The 6,000-nt window shown below is 44.3% G+C and overlaps 1 long non-coding RNA gene across 1 annotated transcript; it reads left to right on the top strand.

Moving 5' to 3' along the window:
- Positions 1-4,241: 4,241 nt before the first annotated feature.
- Positions 4,242-5,466, top strand: LOC310713681. Its single transcript, XR_014529402.1, has 2 exons — positions 4,242-4,294; positions 5,314-5,466. It is a non-coding gene; the product is annotated as an uncharacterized lncRNA (long non-coding RNA).
- Positions 5,467-6,000: the final 534 nt, after the last annotated feature.

Genomic DNA, 6,000 nt, shown 5'->3' with positions numbered 1-6,000 from the left:
AGAGGGGCCAACAGGGCCAGCTAAGTCCTACTCAGAGCAGACTTCTTAAAATTAATGAGTCTAAATTACAGTGGTACCTCTAGTTGCGGACATAATACATTTTGGGGTGTTGTTCGCACCCTGAAAAGTCCACAACTAGAGTGCCTCTTCCACACATGTGCGCGGCACGATCAAGCACTTCTGCATGTGAGCAAATCACGCAGATGGCTTCTGCACATGTGCAAGGCATGCAGATCGCTTCTGCACATGCGCAGTGGTGAACCCGGGTTTTCTGGGTTCGTAAGCTGGAAGTCCATAAGAAGAGCAGAATGCAACACAAGGAATCATGTCCATTCATTTTGGTGAGTCTGCCTTGAGTATGACCAACATTAGATTTAGGAATGGGGGAGAAATTTGGTTTGCCTTTAAAGGCAACCCTAACTAATTGGCACTTCCCAAAACAAACCACAAACTGGGCTGGTAGAGCATGAGGCTCTTACTCTCAGGATTGTGGGTTCGAGCCCCACACTGGGCAAAGGATGCCTGCACGGCAGGGGGTTGAACTGGATGACCCTTGTGGTTCTGCACGACTCTACAAGTCTGTCATTCTTTGAAGGACAGCACCTCTGAACGTTTCAGTCCAGTTCTCCAGCCAAGTAATGTATGCAAACACATATACTAAGCTAACATGTTTATTGGGTTAATAACGTAAATCTTGGCACACTTGACCTACCTAATGAGGTCTTCAGAAGAGCCAAAATTCAAACTGATCTGATAAATATTGCCATGGATACAGCCATAGGTGCCTGCATGTTGTTGTTGGTTGTTGTTTTGCTTGGAAGGTGGGGGGAGCAAAGTAAACACCAAATAAACAACTAAACAAATTAGCAGAGTAAGGCCTAACATATTCTCGAAGCTACCAGCATGAGTTTGACCAAACTGCGGGAGGCAGTGGAAGACAGGAGTGCCTGGCGTGCTCTGGTCCATGGGGTCATGAAGAGTCGGACACGACTAAACGACAAAAGGACTAACATTTCTGGTAGATCCCATAACTGAGCAGTGACATGGTCTAAGTATTCCAGATCCAGCACTCTGTTGGTTCCCAATGTTTTCAGTATAGATAGAATAATAACCACTTTAGTATCACTCAACTCTTCAAATAGTCAAAGATTAGCATTGTTAGAGAAATCATTAAGTTTGGTTTCAGGATTGAAATATACTCGGAGTTGAGTGTTGATTTCATGCTCTTTACTTCAGCTCATGGTCATCAGTGAGTGAGTGAGTCCCCCCCCCCCCAAATCTCTGGGTGACAGTTAAGTCCAGTTGCAAACGACTCTGGAGTTGCAGCGCTCATCTCGCTTTACTGGCCGAGGGAGCCGACATTTGTCCACAGACAGTTTTTCCGGGTCATGTGGCCAGCATGACTAAGCCGCTTCTGGCGAACCAGAACAGCGCATGAAAACGCTGTTTACCTTCCCGCTGGAGGTACTTGCACTTTGATGTGCTTTTGAACTGCTAGGTTGGCAGGAGCTGGGACCGAACAACGGGAGCTCACCCCGTTGTGGGAATTTGAAATCCTCTGGCTATATATACATTATTTACACAATTTATCTCGCATGATCAGCTGATTCAACTCCCCTCCTGGAGCCTGATTGGGCTGTTCCTGCAGGCCACTCAAGTTGCTGCCTTCTAGGATCCTACCAGCCTATTGTTCTAGGATCCATGCTCATTACATAACAAGGATTAAGGATAATGACATTTGCTCTGGTCAAGAATAAGAGTGGAGGTGACATGGAATGAGAGTGACATTTGATTATTCATGTACTGCTTAGCCACAAAGTTGTACAAAAATGTTCCAATGCATGGAACTGCAGACAGCCCGTAAAGCGAAATAACTGCTGATGATGTAAAATGAATCTAAAGAGTACACAACTATTTTGGAACATGTTGAAATACTGCCTTGAACCTTTCTATAGTATTCCACTATATTTGAGCAAGTAAGTCTCTGTGCTTTCTGTGACAATTACTGTATAAATATTGTGCACATTGCAACATGTCCAGGGGACTCGCTAGTTTTCAGGAGTTGAGAAACATCTCTCAGGTGTACTTCAGAATAAAGAGGAGCTTCAGGCAACTGAATCGAAAAGCAGTTTTCCCGTGGTGCGTGTTCTGCAACAGTATGCCCCCCCCCTCAATTCTGCAGGAAATTTAGTAAAACTGAATAATGTAGCTTTGGAATAGAAGTAGCTTCAGAATTCAACTTAAAAATCATGGCTTCCATTGAAAAAACAAACAAACAAAAAATGAAAACCCTCTACATTTTAGTTTTTATGGTTGTCAAAATACTCATGCAGGTGTCTAGGCAATGATGAATGAAATAGCAAGAGTCAGGGGAGTTGTTGAATGAGATTCTCTTTGGTCAAAGTGCCCTCTCTTGTCATTTTTCATCCCTCTGAAGGGTTTATAGTGCTTTCCAGGTATTCAAGGAAACTAGTGGTGTGCCATGAAATTTTCCGTAGAGGAACAGTTAGGATCAGAGGTGCCAAGGGCAATGGGAGGGGGATGGTGTCATGTGTGAGACATCGCCTGTATGAGCATCCCTAAGCTGGACAGACGTTTCCCAGGCTTTGGGAAGGAGGCAGCAGGGAAACATTTAGGGGACTAGCCTACTCACCCATGTCTACTGACTGCACACCACTACTGGACCCCAGCTGCCATCAGCTCTAGCCAGCTGGGCCAATGGCCAGGGATGATGGGAGCTGTGGTCCATCAGCTTCTGAGCGCTTCACAGAAAAGGTGCCTTTTGACCAGGAGGCATGTGAAGGAAGAGAGAAGGGCAGCATCATGGATAAGAGATAAATAAACAACAGTAATAATAATGAATGCAAAGAAGGTCCTAATGTTTTTGAAATCAAACAATGCTGCTTTTCAGAACTGAATGATCACTGCCATAATCTCTTACCAGCATTCAAAGGTGTATTTTCCCCCATCCAGCAGTGAGTCCCAGGCAAGGCATGGTAGAGAATTTCATTTTCTAGGTTCCTATGGTGGGGCACAAACTCCATATCATCATGAAATTTCCTAGCAAGCCATATAGTGTTCCATTAGCTTTTGGCAGAGTTTTGCTACTCTACCTGATCCAGAAAACTCGTTCCTGTCTTCTATTTTAATTGCACCTAATGGGTCCCGCTGTGGCAGTAGCAGAATTTGGGAGGCTGTGTTCCATCCAGGGAAGAGTGAGACAAGCACCACTTCCCTTATGGCTGAAACTGTGAAAGAAGACACTGATGAAAATAGTGCAGCCATCTGCAAGAGAGTGTGCTTGCAATGAGGTTGTCCGCAAAGGGATTTGAACTGCTGTTTGCAATTGACTCATTCAGGGGGACTGAGTGAGACCAGGCCAGCCTTCCATGTGAAAGATCCAGGTGCCTGGGACTGCACTGCTGATTGCAAGCAGCATGTGCTCCATTTAGGGCTGGATGGGACCTGTCCCATCTCCCTTGGGGCTGAAAGTATAGACAAACTTGCTGCCTGCCACTATGCTGCTGCACCAAGCGAGAAAGCCCTTTTTCAGAGGGGTTATGTCAACTGGAGCTGGGCTAGAGTTCAGCATCCATCCCTGATCAATTATTTGTATGATTCAGATATGTCATTGTTTAGTGACTTCTCTCTTTTTTATCTTCTGTGCTACTGCAGGTTTTGATACAACTGTCTTAGTGGAAATGTTCCTTGTTAAATTTTTAATGTGTTGTTATTGTGAGCTCGATGCTGATATTAAAGCAAAGTAAGGCAAAGCAAGCAGTGTCAGCAGTCCAGCTGTGAGAAGAGAAACCAAAAGGAGGGAGACTGGATCCCTGCCTGCTGTTAAGTTCACTGGCATTCTACCCTGGTGTCCCTTGGGAGTTGAAGTGGGTGGCTGCTACTGAAATTCATAGGGTTTGGGAATCAACACCACGGCCAGTGTGTTACTCCCTCCAAAGTGCTGCTCGGGTGATTAATCCTCCTCCTGAGGCACTGCTGCCACAGATATCTGAAGACATCTGCACACCCTGTCTCAGCAGAGTCAGCAGACAGCAAAAGCAAGGCTTTGAGGTGTGGATACAAAGCTCTACATTTCTTATTTACAGGACAAAGATAAACATGGCTCCTCTCAGCTTCATCATGGGGGGGGGGAGCAAAAGTAGTACCACGGAAACAGGGTATCTCAACTTCCGTTCCCATGACATCCAACACTGTGGAATGTAAACACACAGACATGTGATGAAACAATCCCATATCTGCAGCACGGAGGAATGAATTCCCAACATCCTAGAGGGTATTTTGAAGATCATAGTGGGGAGTAGGTGAGAGGGGTGGGCAACTTCCAAAGCAGGATTGACTCAGAAAATAAACCAAGCTATTCCAGACATTTGGGGAATTATCTTGGCTTCTCTCAATTTTGAAAGATGCCTGGAGAGAGCTCAAATGTTACTAGAAAAGTCCTCTTTCTACTTGTAGAAGCTTGTAGGTATTTCCAAGATTTAGTTTGAAAATTGAGTTCTTAGGGTGGATTTTTTCCCATGTTCTATTGGGGTGTGGGAAGAGAGAAAGAATAATAATAAACACCAGGGAGTAACAAAAGCCCATAACCGGCTCATTTGGGCAGATCTGGGCTTCAGCTGAATTGGGTTGAGATAGTCCCGGATCACTTGAGGTCAGGATGGCCCACCGATAATGACCTGGGACTGGCAAGAGACACAGCAATAGTGGCAGGGGGGAAGGATAGGCACAAAGCCTTTGCAAAGAGCTGGATGGAGCTGTTTGCAAGAGGACTTTTAAACAGCCCTGCACAGTGCTTTGCCTATTTGTGCCTGTTCCGATCAAGGGAATATCCATGCACAGCCAAATGAGCAGGACTGAACCCTCCACTCACCAGCATTCCTGTTGGCTGCAGGGAATGCACTGGAGAAGCAATACCCAGCAGGATTTAACTCTGGTCCCCAAGTAAATTCAAGGACTAGATCCAGGTTGGGTCAGCCCTGAGTTGGGTGAGGGCCGATCCAAAGTCTTAGAATGGCTGCTGGATTGGGTTGTGGGATGCACAGCACTAAATCAACACCCTACATTACCAGTGTGAGGTATTCATGTCTATTCAGAAGTTAGAGATCTATGGGACCTTGGTAACTGTAATCATAGTCTAGCTTGACTTCTCCAAAGTTAACATTGGAAATTCCATTGGAGGGAGGGGAGAAATTAGGACTCTTTATCTAAGAAATTATCATGGGCCAAATAGAATTCACAATGATATTTCCTTTTATTGCTATTATTATTAATTAAAGCATATTTCAATATCAGGGAAGTGAAGTTCACAAGGGAGAAAAAGGACACCCTTATTATTTCTCATGGACTAAAGCGCATCGGTTGACTGAGCTTCCCTGTGTGAGATGGCTTCCGAATGGCCTTTCTACTGTTGAGGGACAAATGAAAGAAGCCACCATTTTTATTGTATTTCTGATCTCTATCTTCCTCCCTTTGGACATTTTTAACTTATTTGTTCTGAAAGAAGATCCTGGGTGCCTTCCTCATTTAATAGACTGATTTGAAACCATCAGAAGCTCTGGAACGAATTCATAATGGATATTTCCTAAAAATGCCTTCCTTCTCATTTAAAGAAAGACATCCTTTCAGCCTCCAAAGTGGTACCACGTTGGCAGGGAGTACCAGCAAAATTATGTTGAAAATATCTATTGAATTTATCATGAGTTAGCTAATGCTTTGCCTATTAACTGAAGTGCACAGTGACTAATGAATTGGAGAACGGATATTCAGTCCAGCATTCAACAATAAATTATGTTGAAGAATTCATTAAAAATGTGGGTCAAAGTGTGGGGGGGCTCTTTCCACCCCCCTCTGTGATGGTCACATCCATTTTTCTATGTAGAAATGAGGCAGCTCTGTTTTGATTCAGAGTCACTTTTACAGCTGTCCACTGATAAATCTTTCCATTGCATTTCCACAATTATATGCTGTAGTAAAGTAGAC

This window comes from Podarcis liolepis, assembly GCF_965112155.1.
Source record: "Podarcis liolepis genome assembly, chromosome: 8".
Classification (NCBI taxonomy): domain Eukaryota; kingdom Metazoa; phylum Chordata; class Lepidosauria; order Squamata; family Lacertidae; genus Podarcis; species Podarcis liolepis.
This window is presented reverse-complemented; position numbering and strand designations above follow the sequence as displayed.